The following is a 24,303-nucleotide window of genomic DNA, read 5'->3' as shown; positions in this document are numbered from 1 at the left end:
CCGGGAGAATCAGCTAGCCGCCAGCCCAGAGACTAAAGAAATACCAGGCACTGCTGACATGAACTTGGGGAAGGAAAAGGAGAAGGCCCGGGGCAGGATACTGGGGTCACCTGTGGTTTCTGTTTGGGGAGGGGTGTCCACCCTCCCGGATAAATGGACGTCTATGTGGGGAGGGGGGCTACCCTCCTAGATGAGTGGAACTGCTGAGGGAGTATGGAAATGTTTATAACCCTCTGGCTGGACTAGTAGCTGTCCTGAAGCAGGCCTCAGGAGCATCGGCCCTGGGAGGGATATGGGGGTGGCCTGGAACTTCGATGTGGGGAGGATTGGCTACCCTCCTGGATGGATGGGAGCTTCCAAGGGAGTAGGAGGGGGCTTACACCTCTCCAGCAGGATTAGTAGCCATCCTGCAGCAGGCTGCAGGAGCATTGGGGATTCAGAGAAAATAAAGGGCCACCAGATTGTGGCCGCAGTGAGCTGGCTATTGTTAGAGGCTGTATGTGCTGCTACTGAGGAAGCTTTAGCAACAAAGGTGGACATAAGCCACCTGGGAGGTGAATTAAAGCTAGAAAAAGTTATGAGGCTAGCACAAGCAGAATTGAAAGATGCTCTGGATAAAAGTTTAGAAATACTGGCAGGTCAGTACACTAGAGTAAGAGGGCATAAGCTGCCCAAAGGGCAAGTTAGGTGTATCCTAGCTTCACCTAACTGGGACCCTAAAGTGTGGGACCTTGTTGATTCCTCATCAAAAGATGATGAGCCCCTCTCTGACTGGGAAATTAATGCTAAGGAAAGTAAGCATGCTTGACCTCTGGTCCAACAAAGGGTTAAAACAGAGGAAGTTCAATACTCTGATTCCCCAAGGAGGGAAATGGGTGGGGCAGTAGCAGCAGCTTCTAATCAAAAGGTGCTCTCTCATCCCAGGAGTTTTCTCCAGCTGAATTAAGGGGAATTAGTAACCAGTATCGACAAAAACCTAGAGAGCCGTTAGTGAACTGGTTATTACGGCTATGGGATAGTGGCATGGATAGCACCTTGCTTACAGGATATGAGATAAGCAAACTGGCCACAATCTCTACTCACCATTCCCTGTGGCAGCCTCTACTCGCTGGGAGCTATGGAGACCTATTCACTTTTTAATTGGCTGGTAAAGCAATGCAAAGTAGTGTGGCTGCTTGAAGGGGACTTACCCCATAAACCGTGGAGTAAATCACCTAATGAGCAATGGTTTGTTAAGCTAGGAACTAAAACCTTGGAAGAAAGAGCTGCTCAAACACATGATTTGTGCAGAGAGCCCCCTGACCTGCTGGTCAAGAAGTCTGATGGCTCTTGGAGAATGACTATTAATTATAGAGAGATAAATAAGGTACCCCTCCCACTTTGTTTGCAGCTGTGCCAAACATCACCACATTGCTCCAAGATATTAGCAAGAAGTTAGGTCTGTTTCATTTTGTGTTAGATCTTGCTAGTAATGCTTTCTTTAGCATTCCTCTAGATTCTTTCAATCAACCCTGCCACAGTGGGGTTGTAGGGAGGTGGAATGCTGCCTTGTTGCAGAATATGAGTACTCAATTAAGCCAATTTAACTTTGTGTTAAACCTTGCTAGTATGTTATTTAGCATATTTTTAGATTCTTCCAGTGAACCTGTGTTAGCCTTCACATGGGGAAAACAACAATGGACATTTACTGTGCTTCCACAAGTATACTTTCAAATGTGGAAACTTCCAGAAAAGCCTAACTACTCTATCAAGTTCTTGGGTATTGTCTGGTTGGGTAAAACTAAGGCTGTTCCTTCAGTTGTTGTTGTTAAAATACAAAGTTATCCCTCATTACTTACTTCTGAACAATTAATAGCTTTTCTTGGTTTACTAAGTTATTAGAAAGTGTTTACACTCTAGTATGAATTTTAAAAGCTTTGTACACCCTAATTAGAAAAGGAAAAGTGTGGGAATGGGATTTTCCATGGCAGGCTGTGTTTAAAAAGGCTAAGTGAACTATTGTGCAAGCACAGACTTTAAGGGGGGTGGACCCCAATATATCCTGTGGTTTAAATGTGGCTAGTGCAAATATTGGCTTTGGGTGGGGTTTGTGGCAAAGGCAACAAGCTAAATGTGTACCTATTAGATTCTGGTCCTAACTATGGAAAGGAACAGAACTCAGATATAGCCCTTTAAAAGAGCAATTATGCACAGTTTGTAATCCTCTGCTGTGAGTGTTGAAGGTCTAACTCAGGTGCCCAATGACCTTACAGAAGACCATACCCATACAGGTATGTGGATACAGGACACTATAAATGAGCCCCATTTGGAGAGTGCTCAGGTGAGCACACTGCCAAAATGGCAAGTCTACCTCCTATGAAGTGGCATTTAACAATGACTCTTTAAGTACAGAATGAAATTTTAGGATGTATCTCCTATGTGAAAAAACAGCATGCCCCACTTCCTATCGATCCTCCTGAGGTGGCTCCTCCCATGCTCACCACTGACAGACAAGGAAATACACCCAGCTCTGCCTGGATTGGCACATGGACAACCTGATACCTGGACAGCCATGACTGTCAGCTCAGTATAGACACCATCTGGGGGGAAGACATCTGGACTGCCTGCCACAAATGTAAGGTAACTGTTTTTCATGTCTCTGCCCACAACACCAATTCATTACCAGGTAACATAGAAGTGGATGCCCTAGTGAAATTCTACAGCCTAATACAACAATGACTGCACTGGAAAACCAGGCACCAAGGACACCAGATTCCTCTCACCTGGTTGCAAGTAGACTATATTGACCCCCTTCCTCTGTACAAAGGGGCAAAATATGCCTCCACCACCATAGATATGGCTACAGGACTGCTGATGGACTTCCCAGGGGGCAAGGCCAACCGATGAGCTACCATATGTAGCTTAGAAAAATTAAGTGCCTTTTCCGGGGTCCCCACACACATGGACAGCAATAGGGGGACCCCCTTCACTGGGCAATTAACCCAGGCCTGGGCTACAGAATATAATGTCTTTTGGACTTTTCACTTGCCCAATAATCCCACAGCAGCTGGGTAAATTGAAAGAATGAATGGCCTTTTAAAGGAACACTTAAAGGATGATAGAAACTCCTTACAACAATGGATTCAATGACTGCACCAGTATTAACTCCAGACCCAAAGCAGCGGCTCCCGCTCCTGTGGAAATGGTAACCCTGGGGCCCAGGCAGCCTTACAAATTCAAATAAGGGGGGCAGCTGCCCTCAAGCCACAGCAAGGCAGTGATAATCTGCTCTTACCTGTGCCACAAACACTAGAAATTGGGGAAAGTAAAGGCAATTGGTTCTGGTTCTGGCCCATGCAGCCACGCTGGTTGAGAATCCTAAACCCATGTGGTACTAGAATCACATAGGATGCCAATAGTTATTTGTATTTCCCATCTGGGATTCCCCATCCCCCAGGGAACTGTATGCATAACTTTGCAAACACTCATTATACCCCAAACTAACTGTAGATCTGACCCCAAAGGACTCCCTGCAGGGGGAGAAAATATGGTATTTAAAACCCCATCACCTGGAACCCTTCTATCTACTATGAAGACTCAGCTTACATATTGTTAAACTACTTAGCTGTCCAATTTAATGCTTTCATGTATTGCTAATTCTTTAAAAAACTGTGTATTACTATTTCAATAATGCATTAACTAAAATGTTTTGAGTATTTAGTGTTATTCTAACAAGTTTAATTTTAATGGTAATAATAAGGTGTGAAATGTTCACGTAAAACCAATTTCCAGAACTGTTTTGGTGGCTTGAATGTAAAGGGTATGCGGGATGCTTTTACTGAAGGAAAAAGAAAGTAGTTTGTCCTAAATGACTGGTTGTTTCAGAATAAAGAAAAAGAAAGGATATGGAACAAAACCTGAATGAATATAGAAAGTTGCAGAAAGTTGGTGGAAAGGGAAATTTATTACTGTGGTCAAGGTTAAAAAAATGATAAAAACTAGTGACATCACTGCTTAATGATGAAACCTCACAATGGTCAAGGTTGAAAATTGGTAAAAACTAGATATAGAATAAAGCAGACTGCCTGGTAGTTCCATCCTTTAGCTGTTTTAGTCCCAGGTGGTACTTGTGCTCTAATTAATATTCAATGTTGTATATATATATGCCTGGTAATTCACAAAATGTAACCCACATTCTTGATCACATGCAAAAACACATACAAAGAAGTGATTATTTATCTAATGATCCTCTTGTCTAAATGGTGGAACTCATTAACTTGGCCATAGTGCCACTTGCTAACAGGTTTACTATCTCTCTGTATCAGTATATTAATACTATGTTGTTTATTGTATTGTTGTTGTGAATTACGGATGTAAAGTCTGTCCTATGGTCAATGCAAACTATTGTGCAGAACTGGATTGTGGCAGCCCGTGGCCTGAACAGACAGGCCTGCAGATCTTGGCACACAGCAGTCTGCATGACCTGGGCAGCTAATGTTTAACCTATCATCTTTGTAAGCCAGTAAAGAGAAAAGGGTAAATTAACCTTAAAATGTGACTTTAAAACATGAAGTAGGTAATAAGCAGAAGGCGAGAAACCCTTGCTCTTGCAAAAGAGTAAGACCAATTACATGGTATTTGCTTGATAGGCCAAAGGAAACTAAAACATCTATCTGATTTAAAAGTCAACTGCATAAAGGAGAGGCTAGGCCTCCCTATGGTTGTGCCTAAGAGCCTCCTCCCGAATGCCTCTTTGTTGCTCAGATGTGGCCCTCTCTCTCTGGCTAAGCCAACTTGAAAGGTGAAATCACTGCCCTCCCCCCTACGTGGGATCAGACACCCAGGGGAGTGAATCTCCCTGGCAACGTGGAATATGACTCCCGGGGAGGAATGCAGACCTGGCATCGTGGGACGGAGAACATCTTCTTGACCAAAAGGGGGATGTGAAAGGAAATGAAATAAGCTTCAGTGGCAGAGAGATTCCAAAAGGAGCCGAGAGGTCACTCTGGTGGGCACTCTTACGCACACTTTAGACAACCCTTTTTAGGTTCTAAAGAATTGGGGTAGCTGGTGGTGGATACCTGTAACTATCAAACTACAACCCAGAACCCATGAATCTCGAAGACAGTTGTATAAAAATGTAGCTTATGAGGGGTGACAATGGGATTGGGAAAGCCATAAGGACCACACTCCAGTTTGTCTAGTTTATGGATGGATGAGTAGAAAAATAGGGGAAGGAAACAAACAGACAAAGGTACCCAGTGTTCTTTTGTACTTCAATTGCTCTTTTTCACTCTAATTATTATTCTTGTTATTTTTGTGTGTGTGCTAATGAAGGTGTCAGGGATTGATTTTGGTGATGAATGTACAACTATGTAATGGTACTGTGAACAATCGAAAGTACGATTTGCTTTGTATGACTGCGTGGTATGTGAATATATCTCAATAAAATGAAGATAAAAAAATAAATAAAAATAAAAAAAAAGTCAACTGCATAAAGAAATACTTATAAAAATGTATGCATTGCATAAAGATGAAATCTGAATGACAAAAATAGCACAAAAATGGGGGTAGAAAGTGCTATATTGGAGCAATGTTTTCACATACTACTGAAATTAAGATTGCTTTAAGTTAGAATGTTAATTTAATATCTAGGGCAAACACCAAGAAAATAGTTTAAAAAATATATAGTAAAATAAACATGTGAATTAAAATGGTAAAAAAGAAAATATGTATTTAACACAAGAGAAGACACTATTGGAGGAATAGAAGGGAAAAAAGAACATAGGAGATATGGAAAACACAAATGTGTAGAAAAATATCAAGTAATTCTTAACTTATCAGTAATTATAGTAAATGATTAAACATGCTAATCAAAAGAGATTGGTAGAGTGGGTTAAAAACAAACCCACATGTTACAACTATACGCTCTCTACAAGAGACATACTTCAGGTTCAAAGACACAAATTGGTTGAATGTAAAATGATGGAAAAAGATATAATATGAAAACAGCAATCAAAAGAAAGATGGAAGTGAAAATACTATTACTAGACAAAGTAGACTTTAGTCAAAAATTGTTAGTAGAGATAAGGGACATTTTGTAATGACAAAAAGTGTCAATCAGTCAAGAATACATAATTATACCCAAGGAAATGAATTAAAAGTCATCCAGATTTGAAAGGAAGAAGTAAAACTATCTCTGTTTTCAGGACTCACAATTCTTGATTTCAAAACTTAGTACACAGTTACAGTAATTCAAGACAGTGTCATACTGGCATAAAGATAGACAAAAATAAATGAAATAGAACTGAGAGTCCAGAAAATATGCTTACGTTTGTGGTCAATTTTCTTTTTTTCTTTTTTTTTTTTTTTTTAGAAAATAGTAACTGGGATGCATTTATTCCCCTCTGGGCCTGGCAGGCTGAGAGGAGAATACAGACCAAAGCTCTGGGGTATGTGGGACCTGGAAAGCCTGGAGAGAGAGAGACAGAGTGAGTGGGTATGACAGGGTGCATATCTATGGAGTGATTCTCCTAGAACTTGGAGAAGGGCTTTCAGGGACTGGAAGAAACAGAAGTGTTGGACTTGCCACAGGGTCACTAGAGGTTATGGGGAGCATGTGAAATGGGTGTGTTGAGCAGGAGCCTGGCTGGTGACTGAGAAACTGGAGCACAGAGGCCTGTGAGTGAGCAGGACCCTGGAAGGGCCCTGTCTGTGACTGCAACAGGATCCACCCTGGCAGAGGCCGAGTGGCCCAAGCTGACTCCTGCAGGGAGGTGGTGAAGGGGCAGGTCTGGGCTTCCCTTTCAGGGAAACGTGGTCGGCTGCACTCGTTCACTGCGGGTGGGAATGTAAAGTGGGGCAGCTGCTGTGAAGGACAGTCTAGTGGTTCCTCAGTTAAGTACAGAACTACCATATGACCCAGCAATCCAGCGACTGGGGATATACCCAGAAGAATTGAAAGCAGGGATCTGGGCAGATATTTACACACTGAGGTTCAAGCAGCGTTATTCACAACTGCCAAAAGGTGGAAGAAACCCAAATGTCCATCAACCAATGAATGGATAAATAAAATGTGGCACATACTTACATACACACCATGGAATACTATTCAGCTGTGAAAAAGGAATGAAGTCCTGATGCATGAGACAACACCAATGAAACTTGGTGACATCAAGTTGATTGAAATAAGCCAGACACAAAAGGACAAATATTGTATGGTCTCATTGATATGAAATAATTAGAATAAGCAATTCATAGAGTCAGAATCTAGAATATAGGTTACCAGAGTGGGGGGGGGGGGTTAAGGAATGGGAAGTTAAGGCTTGAAATGTACAGGGTTCCTATTTGGAATGATGGAAATGTTTTGGTAAAGGATGGGGGTAATGATAGCACAACATTGTGAATGCAATTAACAGCACTGAAAGATATATCTAAATATGATTTAAAGGATTAATATTAGATTGTATGTATGGTCACTGTGCTGGTTTGTATGTATTGTGTCCCCCAGAACACCATGTACTTTGGTGCAATCTTGAGGGGGCATACGTATTAATGTTAATTAGGTTGGAACCTATTGATTGAGTGTTTCCATGGAGGTATGACTCAATCAAATGTGGGCAAGACCTTTGATTGGATAATTTCCATGAAGGTGTTACCCTACCCACTCAGGGTGGCTCTTAATTAAATCACTGAAGCCATATAAAAGCGCTAACAAACAGAAGGACCTCAGAGCAGCTGTGAGTGACATTTTGGAGAGCCGTTTAGAGAGACATTTTGAAGACGGCTGTTGAAAGCTGACGCGGACATTTTGGAGAATGCCATTTTGAAAGGCAACCTGGGAGCAAGCAGACACCAGCCATGTGCTTTCCCAGCTAATAGAGGTTTTCTGGATGCCAATGGCCTTTCTCCAGTGAAGGTACCCTTTTGTTGATCTTACCTTGAACACTTTATGACCTTAAGACTGTAATTTTGTAACCAAATAAACCTCCTTTATAAAAGCTAATCCATTTCTGGTGTTTTGCAAAATGGCAGCATTAGCAAACCAAAAGAGTAACAGAATAAAAAATTAGAAAAAAAATCAATGGAACTACACAACACAGTGAAATCTAAGTTAAACCATGGGCTTTAATTAATAGTACAATTACTAAAATGTATAACAAATGTTCCACACCAGTGCAAGGTATTGGTGGTGGTGGGTACATGGGAATCCTGTATTTCATGCATGATTGTTCTGTAAACACACAACTTCTCTAATAAAGAAAAAAAAACTAGCCTGCTGCAGCCACTTCTGGCATCTGGCTTTGCCCAGTGCCATCTCTGCCCAGAAATTTGAAGGCACAGATTATAGCATCCAGCCTGACCAGGCAACTGATGAAGTTGTCAAACTCCATGTTCCCTCCCTCATCTGAGTAGAGGAGCTCATTCAGGTGGAACCCTTAATGTACAACATCCACCATTTGTACATAGTCTGCAACTTTTTGATGTTGGTCCACAGATGCTTGAATTCCTCCAAGCCCAATTTGCCTGTGGTATCACTATTTACCATGGCCAACATTCTGCAACGTGTGTCAGTGCCAAACCATCCACCTTCAGGTTAGGGTGTCAGGTCAAGACCGTGTTGAGAATGTTAATGAGATTGGTGGAGCTGACCTCCATGTGATCTCTAGCCAGCCGGGCAAAAAGTCTGGGAAACTGCCACACCTGCTTACTGTCACTGAACTGTGTTGGCATAATAGGTGCTGGGGGCACAGGCTCTGGGTCCTGTGCAACCAGTTTGCTGATGGAGCTAATGGCTCAGCCTAGACTGTGCATAGTGTTCTGCTTCCAGGGCTGCCTCCACCTCCTCACCAAGCAGAAAACTCATTATCTTCACACCATATACAAATTTAACTCAACATGAAACAACGTAAATGTAAGAGCTGAAAGTATACAAGCCTTAGAAAGAAATAGGGAATTATCTTTGGGACCTGGCATTATGCAATGGATTCTTGGACTTTACAGTGCATAAGCAAAAAAAGAAAAAATAGATAAATTGGACTTCATCAAAACTAAAATTTTTGTACACCTAAGGACATTATCAACAAAGTAAAAAGAAACGAACAGAATGGGAGAAAAGATTTGGAAACCATATATTTGATGAGTTTAATATCCAGAAAATATGAAGAACTACAACTCAGCAACAGAAAGAAAACCCAATTTAAAAATGGGCAAAGGACTTGAATAGACATTTCTTCAAAGATATACAATTGACGCATAGAACGATGCTTTACATTGTTAGCCATTAGAGAAATGCAAATATAAAGCACAGTGATATACCATTTCATACCCACTGGAATGGCTATTAAAAAGATGAAAAATAGCAAATGCTGGTGAGGATTCAGAGAAATAGAAACCTTAGTGCATCGTTGGTGAGAATGTAAAAATGGTACAACACTGTGGAAAACAGCTTGGCAATTCCTCAAAAAGTTAAACATAAATGCACCAAATGGCTGGGCAATCCCACTTCTAGGTATATATCCAAAATGAACTCAGATATCTGTACACCAATGTTCATAGCAGCATTATTCACTATATCCAAAAGGTGGAAACAACCCAAATGTCCACCAGCAAATGAATGGATAAACAGATCATGGTATTCATAAAATGGACTATTATTCAGCCATAAAAAGGAATGAAGTTCTGATACATGCCTCTACATGGATGAACTTTACAGGAGTGAAATATGTCAGATGCAAAGGGACAGCTATTGTGTGATTCCACTTACATAAAATAGCCAGGTTATGCAAACTTGCAGAGACTGAAAGTAGAGTACAGGTTTCCAGGGATGGGGTTGGGGAGAACAGGAGGAGCAGGGAGTTAATTCCCAGTGAGTGTGTGGTTTCTGTTGAGGTAACGGGAAAGTTCTGGTAGTGGATGGTAGTGAGGGCAGCACGACATTGTGAGCATGATTAATGCCACTGACTGATAGGCCTGGGAGTAGGGGAGATGGGAAAGTTATGTTGTGTATATGTTTCCACAATTTCAAAAGAAAGTGCAACTAAAGAGAAAATGACAATTTAATACAATATATGATACTGGACAGGATCAAATAATGGAGGAGAAAAGGCTCAAAAGAACATTGTTGGGACATATGAAAAAAATGGAATATAGACTGCAAGCTTTATATCAATGTTTAAGTTCTTAAACTTGATAACTGTAATTAAGGTGGTTACATAAGTGAATATCCTTGTTCTTTGTAAACATAAATGTACATGGAAGTATTATGTATTCAAGTAGCATGATGTATACAACCTACTCTCAGAAAGATGGATAGATAGATAGATAGATAGATAGATAGGAGATAGATAGATATAGAGGATTGATGGATAGATATGGTGATACGACAAATGTGGCAAAATGTTAAAATTGATGGATTTGGGTCTCTAGAGTAGGGGGTTCTCTGTATGGGTGTTTTTTTTGTTTGTTTTTTGTTTTGACTATCCTATAAGTTTGAAATTATTCCAAAATTAACATTTAAAGAAAAAAATGATCAAAGGATCTGAATAGACATTTCTCCAAGGAAGATATGCAAATGGCCATTAAGCACGTGAAAAGATGTTTAACACCATTAGTCATTAGCAAAATGCAAACCAAAGCCAGAATGAGCTTCATACCCATTTCACACCTACTAGGATGGCTAAAATAAAAAAGAGATACACTAATAAGTGTTGGGAGGATATGAAGAAATTGGAAGCCTCATACTCTGCTGGTGGGAATGTAAAATTGTGTGGCCACTCTAGAAAATAGTTGGGCAGTTCCTCACAATATTAAATGTAGAGTTGCCTCATGATCTAGCAATTGCATTCCTAGATATATACTCCCCCAAATTGAAAATGTGTGTTCACACAAGAACTTGTACCTGAATATTTATAGTAGCAGCATTCCTAACAGCCAAAAGGGGGAAACAACCCAAATATCTATCAACTGATAAATGGATAAGTGAAATGTGATATATCTGTACAATGGCATATTATTCAGCCATAAAAATAAATAAAGTTGGTTCATTCTCAGGTTTCAGCACCAAAACAACCACCACCACTGCCACAAAAAAATGAATAAAGAACTGACACATGCTACAATATGATTGAACATTGAAAGCATGCTGAGCAAAAGAACAGTCACAGAACTCCACTATTGTACAAGTCTAACTGCAAAAAATGAACAGAATAGGTAGATTCATAGAGACAGAAAGAAGATTGGTGGTGGTGGAGGGTTGGGGAGGGGTGGGGGTATTGGGGAACGACTGCTAATGTGTATGGAGTTTTTTTTGGGAGTTAAAAAATATTCTAAAATTAGAATATCTATGAATATACTAAAAACTACTAAATTGTACACTTGATTCAGGTGAATTTTGTAGTATATGAATCATATTGCAATAAAGTTGTTACAAAAACAAAGAAAGTAAAGAGCATCTAGCATGATGTACTCCTATTATCTGTTAGGCAAATAAGGAAGCTGATACAGCCCAAGTGCAATGTCATGTTCATTGCTCTAAATTATTGTTCTTAAATGCTTTTATGAAGATAAAGCTGACTCCATTCACCTTTGCTAAATAGCTAATGGCCTCAACAGTTGCCACATGTATCAGCTGTGGAGCAGGAGGAAATAGAACTCTTGTACTTTCTGCAGAGAAAAACACACCAATCCAGTGATTGAAAGACCAACTGTTTGCTTGATAGTAATTTACAATCTCCCTAAGTCACCTCTGACTGAGCAGTTGGTCTACTTTGCGGTCATTTGCTGGGAAGAAACTGACTGAGGATCCACTGTGATTCAGAGGCACTGCCAGAACCCACCATTTCTGGTGGCCTTTTTCTTAAGAGAAGTTGTAGCAACAGCCTATTTTCAACCATGCAGCAAACAACCAGATGCCAAGTTCTGCTCTATAAAAAGCATCACCGAAATGAAGGAACTTTCTTGGGACTTCTGCTAATGAAAGTCTACCCTCTTGTTTATTTTTATATGTCTTGGCAAAGGAGGAAATATAGAACTCCTGGGTGCTGATACACATAACTATATACATATTACATGCATGGGAGACTTCCTTCTAAAATTTGGGCTTGCTGCCCTCCCTAGATGTTTCCACTACTTTTAATGCCAGGGTTGTTTAGCTGTCATGTCATAGTGCCTTGGCAGGGAGGCAAATTTATATTTGGAAAAAGCTCATGTGATAATACTGTGATAGAGGAATATTTTCTGTGTTTTGACAAGAGCCAGTTACATACTAAATCCCATCTCCCAGTGGAGGTAGGGAGCATAATTTTGTTGTCTATCCATTGTCTATGAAAACTGGGACTCCATTTGACTATGTACAAAGTATTTAGCTCTGTGTCTTTTTTCCTTTTACGTAACAATGCTGGCTACCCTTCAAGGTTTCTGTCAACTTTGTTTATGAGCACTAAAAAGCCACTAAAATTTCAAATAACAGAAGGACCATTTTGATACAGCAAAACAATACTGGGTATTTACTAAAAAAATTTTTAACAGGACTGGGAAAAGTTGGAGGACAGTGTTTTTTCTTTACACTGTTGCAGTGTTTATAATCAAAGCAATAGGCAGTCAAATTTTGTATACAAATTACTATTTGTTAGGAAGTAGAATCCCCTTGAGGCAATTATTGCAAAGAGCAGAGCTCTGGGCTCTGTAGGGCTGCAGCCTTCTTCTCTGCCTTCTGTAAGCATCTGCTTCTACTGGTTTTTCCCTTTGCCAGGAATGACTCAGATCAGGCATGCTCTGCCCCAATATTACCCCATCAACCTTGTTCTGGTTTGCTGATGCTGCCATTACTCAAAATACCAGAAATGGACTGGCTTTTATAAAAGGGGTTCATTGGGTTACAAGTTTACAGTCTGAAGGCCATGAAAATATCCATATTAAGACATCAACACAAGTATACTTTCATTGAAGGAAGGCCAATGGCATCTGGAAAAACTCTGTTAGCTGGGAAGGCACGTGGCCAGCGTCTGCTGATCCTAAATTGTGTTCCAGCTCCTCTCTCAGCTCCTGTGCATTCTTCAAAATGTTGCTCTTGGGGCATTTTGTCCTCTCTTAGCTTCTGCAGAGCAAACCCTGGGCTAGCATCCCCATAGCATCAGCAAAAGTCTGCTTTCAGCAGCTGTCTCCAAAATGTCACTCTCAGCTGCTTGAGCCCTTTCTGTTTGTGAGTTCTTTTATAGGATTCCAGTGATTAAATCAACACCCACCCTGAATGGGTGGGGTCCATATCTCCATGGAAATAATTTAATCAAATGTTTAACCCAGAGTTGGTTAAATCATATCTCCATGGAAACAATCAAAGGATTCCAACCTAATCAACACTAAAATGTCTGCTCCCCACAAGATTGCATTAAAGAACATGGTGTTTTGGGGGACATAATACATCCAAACTGGCACAACCCTATTTCCACTTAAAAAAAAATCCCGTCACCCCATCTAAACCCTTTTCCCTCTCTAACCCTTTGCTAAGCTTAATTTTTCTTCATAGTATTATCCCCACCTAAAATTGTACTAAAATTTTGTGTATTTGCCTGCCCTTTCCATCTCCCCCATGAAACTCCCAGGCACACAAAACAAGCCTACACAGTGAGCACTCAGCACAGATTTGTTGAATAAATAAATAAAAATCAATTTTAGGCTATGAACCCAGAGTTGTCACCTTTCCTAGCTCCCTAATAAATAGCCCTTAGTTATATGTAAAAGTGAGAAATCAATGGATCACAAGTCATTCAGCTGGGTTGGAGCTCTGGCTTGGTCTTCTATCCTTCAGGCAAACTTTTATCCTCCCTTGGGGCTTGCTTTTGGGGAAAATCCCTGACTCTAGTCTCCAGGGTTGTGTTTTCAAGTGTAGCTAGCTATTCTGAAGCCCTGAGATGTGACCCAAGAAAGTCTCTGATTCTAAGAAAAAAAGTAATGCAAGTTGATTTATTCAAACTCCAAACCAGAAAAATATTGAGGTGTCACTGGTAGCAGTTAACATTTGATAAAGCGAATGATAGGTTATATGTAAATGTTTGCGTTATTTTAAACTGCTTTCAAAATTGCACGTTATTTTAATACCTAGTGGCGAATGACAATTGCCTGATAAAAATCCCATCTGCTTTCTTCTGTCTTCTGGAGCAGCTGGTGTGCTGCTAGAGGAAATTACCAACCAAGCTGAATGGTTTCACTTTAAATTCATCACAAAACTGAAATGGGCCCTTAACACTGCTCCGGAAACCTACTATGTTTCTTTAGTAGTGGAAGAAACTCTCCCCCACACAACTGTTCCAAACTGTTTCCCTTTTCTAATCCCCTACCTATACTTACTTCACTGAGAATATAGAAGATGCAAATCAGGGACCTCTCACCTTTCAGCCACCAAATCTATACACCCACCCGTGTCTGCCCCATCCCTTCAGCCCCCATTTGAGGAGAAACAATGCTTCTTTTCATGCCAAGGAAACATCTCTTTACCTGTGTTCTGTGCCACGTCTTCCTGTCTGCTGCAGAAGTTGCTTTCTGGTATTTACTGTCTCCTGAACCATCAATCTCTCCCTCACTCCTCTATTATTCCCATCAGTGTAAAACCATCCCTTGATCCTCTATCCCTGCCTATCGGCCACCAATGCTTTGTATTTCCTCAATTCACCTTTACCTGAGCAAATCCAGTCTACCCTAATCCTGAGCACAGCCCTGAGTCTGGTCAAGGTCACTGGCTGCCCTGTCCTGACGTGCAATGGCCGCTTCTCTGTCTTCCTCTTACTCAGCCTCCCAGCAGCGTTCTACCCAGCTGCTCATTTCTACTTCCAGCCCCTCTCCCTCCCCTGTGCTCCCAGGACTCTGCACTCTTCTTTCCCCATCCAGGTCCCCCCACTGGATACTTCCCAATGCCCTTTGCTGGTTTCCTTCAGGACTCAGTCCTTGGTCCTCTTCTCTCTCTCTAAACATTCATCCTAGTTGATTTCCTCTCTCAACTTCTGTCTTAAATATCAACCATATCTTACGCCCCTTCGATTTGTAATCCTAGCCCAGAACTTTCCTCTCAACTCCAGGCTCATGTGTTTGATGGCTTACCTGACGTTTCCACTTAAACATCTCCATAGAGAACTCAAAAGTAATGTCTCCAAAACAGCAGTTTATTTTTTCCACTAAGCGTGTCCGCTATTCCCCCAATCTTTTGCACCCTTGACCTAATTTCTCATGTCAGAAACCTAGAGACAGCTCGTGATTCCTATCCAGTCACATTCATATCCAATCCATCAGTACACTGTGTAGATTCTTCCCTTAAAATACATCTAGAATCATTTATATCTCTCCCGAATTCCATTTACACATTCAGGTGCCTCTCACGACACCTACTCCAACGACTTACTAACTGATCTCTCTCCAGAAACCAGAGTAAAATTCTTGGTACCTGAATTGGATCATGCCACTTCTCCCCTTCAAATCCTCATGCAGCGTCCCCCTGCACATTAACTAACATCCCAGCTCGTGGTGTCCAGTCCTGAGAGACCCGGCTGGTGCCCGCCTGCACAGCCTCTTCCTGCTGGACTCTGTGTCTGCTTCAGGCTCCACACAGTCTTCGGGGTCCCACTTTAGGGGTCTTGCATAAGTTATTCTGAATATTTCCAACACCCCTCCCCCACAACCCACACTATCTTACCCCCATTCCATCATCTGCTTCCCTTTTCATCTTTCAAGTCTTGGTTTACAGGCTGCCTCTTCAGAGAAGGCTTTTATGACCTTCCTTTATAGCAAGCTCATCCCACATTGTTCTCTTTCTCAGTTCCCTATTTTTTTTTCCTTCTCAGCATGTACACAATTTTTTTTTGTAGGTCCTTGTTTTGTTTTTGTTTTTTTGTTTGTTTATTTTTCTCTGTCTTCTCCACCTCATTACAAGCACACAAAGCCAGGGACCTTATCTATCCAGTTTATCCCTTCATCCCCAGCAGCTACTACAGAGCCTTGCAAAGAGCAGGTGATTGGTTAACACTAAGCATCACCTTGGAAATTGAACAAAAAACACCTATTAGAAAAAGCACAAAGTGCAATATAGATGCTTAGTTATCAATACCTACAAAATGCTAGGATTTGAGCCCTGAATGCTGGAAGCTTCAAATCTGTAAAATGGTGACACCAGTCACAGCTTAAGCACAAGTAGAACATCATGTACCTGGGTTGGATTGTGTCACTTCCCTCCTTAAAATCCTCACACAGTGCCCCATTGCATGTAAGTTAAAATCCCAGCTCTTGGTCCATCTCTTAGGCTACCAGTGGGAGCAGTCACAAGGTACTAGGGCATGACAAAGTAAAATAAGGGCAAATGGCATCCAAGAACTATTTCTTCAAGAATCTTCTGTGCCCTGGGCTGCATGAGATTGCTGTTCCCTGTAGTAGTAGTATGATTTGTATGGGAAGACACTTCAGTGTCTTGGCTGCAAAATTATTATACAAAAGTCTGACATCATGAAATATGGTTAGTTTATTATGAAGAGGTGTACAAAACCTTAAAAAAATCAGGTTTTTTTTTTGTTGATGTTGCTGCTGTTTATATGATATCCTGTCTAACAAGATAAAAGTCAAAGTCTAACTTCAAAACAAAAGCATATTTCAGATTTTAAAAAACACCTGTCTTTGCCAAGAGCTTCGGGAAGCAAAGATTAAGTTGTTAACACTTACTTGTGAGGTGCAAACCCAGAATGGGGAGGTGAGGGAAAAGGCAAAGTGTGGCAGATTGAATGATGTATCCCAGCAAACATGTCCTTCATCTTCATCTGCACCCAATGGTTGTGAACCCATTGCAATTAAGACATTTTGAGGAAGTTATTTCTAGTTAAGGGGTGGCCCTGCTCAAGATTGGTCTTAATCCCCATTACTGGAAGCCTTATGAAGAGAAGAAGCCAGAAGCCAGAAGTCTACGGAACCTGGAAGAGCTGACACAAGAGAGAGGATGCTGAGTGACGAGAGGCAGAGGTGCAACCCGAAGAGCCCCAAGGTTTGTGGTAGCCCAGCACCAGAATGACACAGACTTCAGGGAGAAAGCATGACCTTGCCAACACCTTGATTCTCAACTTCCAGCCAATAGATCCCTGTGGTTAAGGTATTTGTCACAGCAGCCTGGCAAACTAAGACCCAAAGTGAAGCACAGAAATACTTAACATTGCAAAACTTCACACTCATCTGCAAAAAGTTCCCCTTTCCAGCTTGTCCATAGGCAGGACTTCTCTGGAGTAGTTCAGAGAGGAAAGAAAGGAGGGGCAAATTTGCTTCCCTGTCTGCCTCCTGTTTCCCATTTCTTATTGTTCAAGGCTCACTCCATCAGGGGCTAACTCCCACACTTCTGAGTTGTGTCAGCTGGCCCCTGGGTGGCCACATAGGAGATAAATCCCACATCACTGAGTGATTCATCCAAGTCTGAAACTGGGGTGGGGGAGGGGAGTAAGACAACACAGCACAGGTGAGCTACCAACTGAGAGAGAGAGAGAAGTTTTCTAGCCCCCAACCCAGCAGCAGCAGTCCTCGGTTCCTTCTTCAATCTCTGGTTTGGCCTGCCTGCCCACTTCTTCAGCCTCCACCACATCCATCCAGGTCACCCGGAAATCCTGCAAGGTGTCCTCCTCTGGTCCCCAGACCTTCAGCAGCCGCTCTTACACCAGCAGGCCTGGCACCCATGTCAGCTCCTACTCTTGGGTGGGCAGCAGTGGCAGCAGCGGACGTGGGTCTGAGCGGGGGCTATGGAGGGGCAGGGAGTGCAGGGGGCATCACAGCTATCATGTTGAACTAGAGCCTGCTGAGCCCCCTTAAGCTGGAAGTGGACCCCAACATCCAGGCCATGTGGATGCAGGAGAAGGAGCAGATCAAGACCCTCAACAACAAGTTTGCTTCCTTCATCAACAAGGTGTGGTTCCTGGAGCAGCAGAATAAGATGCTGGAGACTAAGCGGAGCCGCCTGCAACAGGAGAAGACTGCTGGTAGCAAAATGGACAACTTGCTCGAGAGCTACATCAACAACCTTTGGTGGCAGCATGAGGCACTGAGCCAGGAGAAGCTGAAGCTGGAGGCGGAGCTTGGCAACATGCAGGGCTCGTGGAAGACTTCAAGAATAAGTACGAGGATGAGATCAACAAGCGAACAGAGATGGAGAATGAATTTTTGTCCTCATCAAGAAGGATGTGGGATGAAGCTTACATGAACAAAGTAGAGCTGGAGTCCCGCCTGGAAGGGCTGACCGATGAGATTAACTTCCTCAGGCAGCTATATGAAGAGGAGATCGTGAGCTGCAGGCCCAGATCTCGGACACGTCCATGGTCCTCTCCATGGACAACAGCTGCTCCCTGGACCTGGATGGCATCATCACCGAGGTCAAGGCCCAGTATGAGGACATCACCGACCACAGCCATGCCAAGGCCGAGTATGAGGAGCTGCAAACGCTGGCTGGGAAGCATGGGTATGACCTCTGCCACATGAAGACGGAGATCTCCGAGAGGAACCGGACCATCAACCGTCTCCGGGCTGAGATCGAGGGCCTGAAGGCCACAGGGCTTCCCTGGAAGCTGCCATTGCGGATGCCAGGCAGTGTGGGGAGCTGGCCATTAAGGACGCCAATCCCAAGTTTGCCCAGCTGGAGGCTGCCCTGCACCAGGCCAAGCAGGACATGGCACGGCAGCTGTGCAAGTACCAGGAGCTGATGAATGTCAAGCTGGCCCTGGACATCAAGATCTCCACCTACCGCAAGCTGCTGGAGGGCAAGGAGAGCCAGCTGGAATCTGGGATGTAGAACATGAGTGTTCATATGAAGACTTTCAGTGGCTACTACTCAGGTCCACTGAGCCCCATTTTCGGGGGCGTCTTAGGCACCAGCAACAACTACTCCTTCAGCTCTGGTGGGAGCCGTCCCAGCTCCACTAAGGCTGTGGTTGTGAAGAAGATTGAGACCTGTGATGGGAAGCTGGTGTTGGAGTCATCCGATGTCCTGCCCAGGTGAACTGCCACTACAGCCCCTCTCAGGCCACCCCCCTGCACTGCTGCCCAAGGAGCTGTGAGGGGTGGGGGGGCATAGGGAACAGGAGACCTGGGGTACTCCTACTTGCCCATGTCCCCAACTAGAAGCCAGTTTTGTCTTTTGCAAAATAAACCCTCAGCTGGTTTTGCCAAAAAAAAAAAAAAAGAAAAGAAAAGAAAAGAAAAGAAGTTTTCTAGCAGGATTATCAAGTGTTACTATACTAAATTCATTTATGGTGGAACAAGCCCCACCTAACCATCTTGAATTTTCTCTATAATTTCCTCAACAAGAGCTCACCCAATCTAAGATTTAGCACCTCCAGGACCAGAATGAGTTACCTTGTTTTGCTGGGAATTTCTAACTCAGTTTGCACTATCTGATCCCCACCAATGATCAAGCTCTTATCATTACCCTTTATGGTAAGTCTACAAAGTGCCAGGCAATGCCTTAAGCATATTAGAGATATTACCTCATGCATTCCTTCCAATGACTGTGAGTTTAGTGTGATCATCCTTGAAGCAGAGATGAGGACAAAGAAGCTTAAACAAATCAATGAGCAGGTTTCAGTTTGCCCAGCTAATTAGAGGTGGGCTGCCCGACTCAGAGCTTGTGCCTAATTACTGTACCAGACCACTACCCACCGTGGCCACATTTCTTGGGGGTGACCCACAGCTTACTCATCTCATCAAGAACAACCCTTCAAATAGCAGGGGCTCTCCTGACCTGAGCCTAAAGCTCCTCGTCCCACCCTTGTCCCACCCTTCATTTCTTCAATTGTTCCCGATAGAGATTCTTTAGGCTTCAAAGCTTCCTGGAGACCAACTCTTTCTACAGCCATTTCCTACCTTTGAGCACAAATATGGAGAAAAGAGAAAGGCCTCCTGTATTTTCCATTTTAGTTTGGTCTTTCTCCCAGCAACACCCCCGCCTGCATACAAATGCATACACACACAGACTCACACGCACACCCACACCCACACCCTCCTTGGATCTTTTCACAAGGCATCTGGTACCGGGCCTTGATAGGGAAGAATTTACAGCTGCTTTCCACAGCTTTCAAAAGTGTTTTGTTTTCTAGCAGGATTATCAAGTGTTACTATACTAAATTCATTTATGATGTTTCTATTTTGTTTCCAGAAGATTCTAATTTCTCAAGGACTTTTTAGTTCAGGGGTGTTGGGCTTCCCCATCTGGATGGTTGCTGATGTGCTCACAGACATAAGGGACTGGTGGGTTGATGGGCTGAGCCCTCTACTACGGGACTTGCCCTTGGCAAGACTGTGGCTGACTCTAGGCCTCCCTATAATTGTGCCTAAGAGCCTCCTCGCGAATGCCTCTTTGTTGCTCAGATGTGGCCCTCTCTCTCTAGCTAGGCCAACTTGGCAGGTGAAATCATTGCCCTCCCCCCTACATGGGATCTGATACCCAGGGCAGTGAATCTCCCTGGAAACACAGAATATTACTCCTGGGGAGGAATCTACACCCAGCATCGTGGGATGGAGAACATCTTCTTGACCAAAAGTGGGATGTGAAAGGAAATGAAATAAGTTTCAGTGGCTGAGAGATTCCAAAAGGAGCCAAGAGGTCACTGGTGGGCACTCTTACACACAATATAGACAACCCTTTTTAGGTTCTAATGAATTGGAATAGCTAGCAGTAAATACCTGAAACTATCAAACTACAACCCAGAACCCTTGAATCTTGAAGATGATGGTATAAAAGTGTAGCTTATGAGGGGTGACAATGTGATCGGGAAAGCCATGTGGATCACACTCCCCTTTGTCCAGTGTATGGATGAATGAGTAGAAAAATGGGGGAAAAAAAAAAAAAAAAAAGACACCCAGTGTTCTTTTTATTTTAATTGCTCCTTTTAACTTTAATTTTTATTATTATTTTTGTGTGTATGGTAATGAAAATGTTCAAAAATTAATTTTGGTGATGAATGCACAACTATATAATGGTACTGGGAACAACTGAATATACGCTTTGTATGACTGCATGATATGTGATATATCTCAATAAAAATGAATTAAAAAAAAAGAAAAAAACTAATTGCCACAGCCTGGAAACAGAAAAATAATGTTAGAATAATATTTTCTGCTCTATAGTTTGTATTTGAAGAGTTCCAAGTTCTATATGGTCATAATGTCCATTAACTAAATCTGTGATAGGTACAGAGAGAGTATCTTAAGTTATTCAAGGTTAAGGTTACATTTTAGAATAGAGAACTACAGGAAATATTTGGGGTGTAGATTTATACAAACTTTGCTCGAATACCAGCTCTGTGATTTCTACTGGCTGAGTGATCTTGAGAAAATTACTTTAATTATCTAAGTCTTGTTTTTTGGATTGAGGATAATGGTTTCTATGTCATAGGATTTGGGAATGTGTTAGAATTCCCCAGAGAAACAACCCACAGGAGATTCACACACATACAGACACATATATTAACATATTTGGAGATTTATGACAGGAATTGGCTCATGGCAGGAATTGGCAAGTCTGAATTCCATAGGGCAGACTGTAGCTGTGGACACTGATGAAGGTTTTGATGAATTTCCCATGAGAAGCTGATGGTTGGAAATAGAGAAAGTCTTCTCTCTTTTCTGGGTTCTGTTGACTTCCAGCTTTTTGCTTCTTCCCATTGCTTCTCTCTCTTTGTCCCATTTCCTTTGCTTATAAGAACCCCAGCCGTATTGGACTAAGGCCCAACTCCATTCAGCGTACACACCTGAACTAATAACATCTTCAGAGATTCTATTTAAAATTGAATTCACAACCACAGGACCAGGGTTTAGACCTGAACATGCCTTTTGTGAGGGATGTGATTCAATCCCCAACAGCAAGGTATTAAGATAAAAATGGTTCCTGACTCAATTTTAATACTCGACAAACGGACTTGGTAATTCTGATCATGGCTATGCTTACCATATCCTCATAATGTGCAAGCAAGCCAGCCTGGTTGTCCTCAATTAATATCATTAATATGCACACATTTGCTTTATCAGAAGCAACCCTCAAACACTCTCCCTGATGCCTCATCATTTTTTCCAGGCAAATTAATGTTAAATATTTCATTATAGCTGTATAGTCAAAATTTCCCTGGGGAATACCTGTGCCCCACAATAATAGGTGTTTCATAAGAAAAGTTCTGAAATGAATAAATTGGGAAACAATTCACATGGTATAGTAACATCTCAGAGAATCCTTATGGTAAAGAATCTGTTTAAAGTTGTTCTCACCCAAAGTTTTCTGAAATTATTTGGCCATGGAATATTTTTTTTTCACAGAATGTCTAGTACTATCCTCCTAAACTCTAGGGTTACACAGAACACGGTTTGAGAAACACTTTATTAGAACCTATAAAATGATGGTATTAAAGTAAAAATGCAATGGCTGGGGGACAATCACAGAGAAGGGATTGCAAAGGGAAGAGTTCTGTGTGAATAATGACTTGAGCTTTGCCTCCTGGAGCTCAGGGCTCCTGGGCACAGTGTCCTTGGGCAGCAATAGTGCAGTTGAATTTCTCAAGGTGTCTTTTTCCCTGGGATCATCATTGGTGTGCAACAAAGCAGCACATTGTGTATAAGGCAAAATGCATATACTTCTATGGGCTCAAGAGCTGAGAAAGCAGTCCTTTTGTGTTGGTAGTGCCTCAATTAACAGTTAATCATGTTGGTTTAATTTGTGCTTCTCTACTTCAGATACAGTTTTGCCTTTGAAAAAGTAAGCAGTCACACAGCATGCTTTTATGAAGATACTGACTGAGCAGCTATGGTGTAATGAGAAATGCAAGAACTTGGTGTCAGACGTGGCTCAAGTTCCAACTTTGTTACTCTCCAGCTGTGGAAGTGTCTGGGGGATCAGTTTCCCACCTGTAAATGAGAACAAGATAATTTATGAGGTAGCATTTTATATAGTATTAAATTCCATGTCTGTATAAGGTGTTGATATCAAAGTTAACTTCACTGGGAAAAGGACAATGGAGGTTTACAAACGAACATGAGTAGAAATTAGCAATCAAGTTGAAAGCGGATTCTGTTCTGCTTTCCTTGTGTCTCCAATGGGGATTTCTGCTCTAACCCCCAAAGGGAGCTGGGCTTGAGGAATGGCCTTTCTCACCAGTGAGAGCTGAGCACCTGACACCCATCCTGTCACCTGGACATGACCTGTCATGTCACCTGGACCTCGGGCCAGCTCTTTGCTCCCAGCTCATGATTCCTGCTTCTCTCCTCCCCATAGTGGTCTCACTGGGCAGGGTGGGAGTGCACAGGATTGGGGTGGCTGGAAGGGAGGGGAGCCTGCAATGTGGGGTGGATCATTTCAATTCAGAGAGGGCATTATTAGGAAACTTATTTTTCTGCCACAAATGTAAGCTACATTCTACAGTCCAGCTCTATCAAAAATAAAGAGAGTGTCTTGGATTCCCTTTCTGCCTCCTCCAAAAATGGGGGGAAAGCGTGTGATTGGGACTTTCACCCAATAACTCAGAGCATTATTTATCGTATAAACCACAAGACAAGGCTATACTATAGAGTAGATCATACCACAGTGGTAGCAGGGATGTGAGAATATGGATCACTTCTATGTTGCTGGCGGGAATGTAAAATGGTGCAACTGTTTTGAAAAGAGTTTGGCAATTTCTCAGATCATTTAGCATGAACCTACCATACAACCCAGCAACTCTGCTCCTAGGAATCTACAAAAGGGGAATAAAAACATGTATCTACACAAAGATATATATGCAAATATTCATAACAGCCTTTTTCATTATAACCCTAAACTGGAAACAATCCAAATGTCTATCAGCTGATGAACAGATTTTGAAAATTGGTTTAACCATACAAGGAATACTATTCAGCAATAAAAGAAATGAGCTACTGATACATACTAATTCATGGATTATGTTAAATGAAAGAAGCTGGATGCAAAAGACTCCATGCTACATGATTCCATTTATATGAAATGCCCAGAAAAGGCAAATATATAGAGCTGGAAAGAAATCAGGGTTTGCCTAAGGCTTATGTGGGGTGGGAGAAGGAATTAACTGCAAATGGGCACAAGGGAACTTTTTGGGGAGATGGAAATCTAAAACTGGTTGTGGTGATAATTGCACATCTCTACATATTTACTAAAATTCTTTGAATTGTGTTTACAATAGGTAAATTTTATGGGTGCAGTTTATGACCTCATAAAGCTGTTACAAATGGGGAAAAAAAAAAGGCGAAAGCTTGCCAAGTTGGTGTGCTTAATAAAAGCATTCAAATGTAGGATTTTATTTTAAAATCTCCTTTCAGTAATAT

The 24,303-nt window shown here is 42.0% G+C and overlaps 2 pseudogenes; one reads left to right on the top strand and one right to left on the bottom strand.

Annotated features, from left to right (window-relative positions):
* Nucleotides 1-8,249: 8,249 nt before the first annotated feature.
* Nucleotides 8,250-16,772, bottom strand: LOC119509600 (annotated as a pseudogene).
* A 176-nt stretch (nucleotides 16,773-16,948) lies between these two features.
* Nucleotides 16,949-18,982, top strand: LOC119509599 (annotated as a pseudogene).
* Nucleotides 18,983-24,303: the final 5,321 nt, after the last annotated feature.

This window comes from Choloepus didactylus, chromosome 14 (assembly GCF_015220235.1).
Source record: "Choloepus didactylus isolate mChoDid1 chromosome 14, mChoDid1.pri, whole genome shotgun sequence".
Taxonomy (NCBI): domain Eukaryota; kingdom Metazoa; phylum Chordata; class Mammalia; order Pilosa; family Megalonychidae; genus Choloepus; species Choloepus didactylus.
Note: the sequence above shows the minus strand (reverse complement) of the source record. Positions and strands in the feature narration are given on the sequence as shown.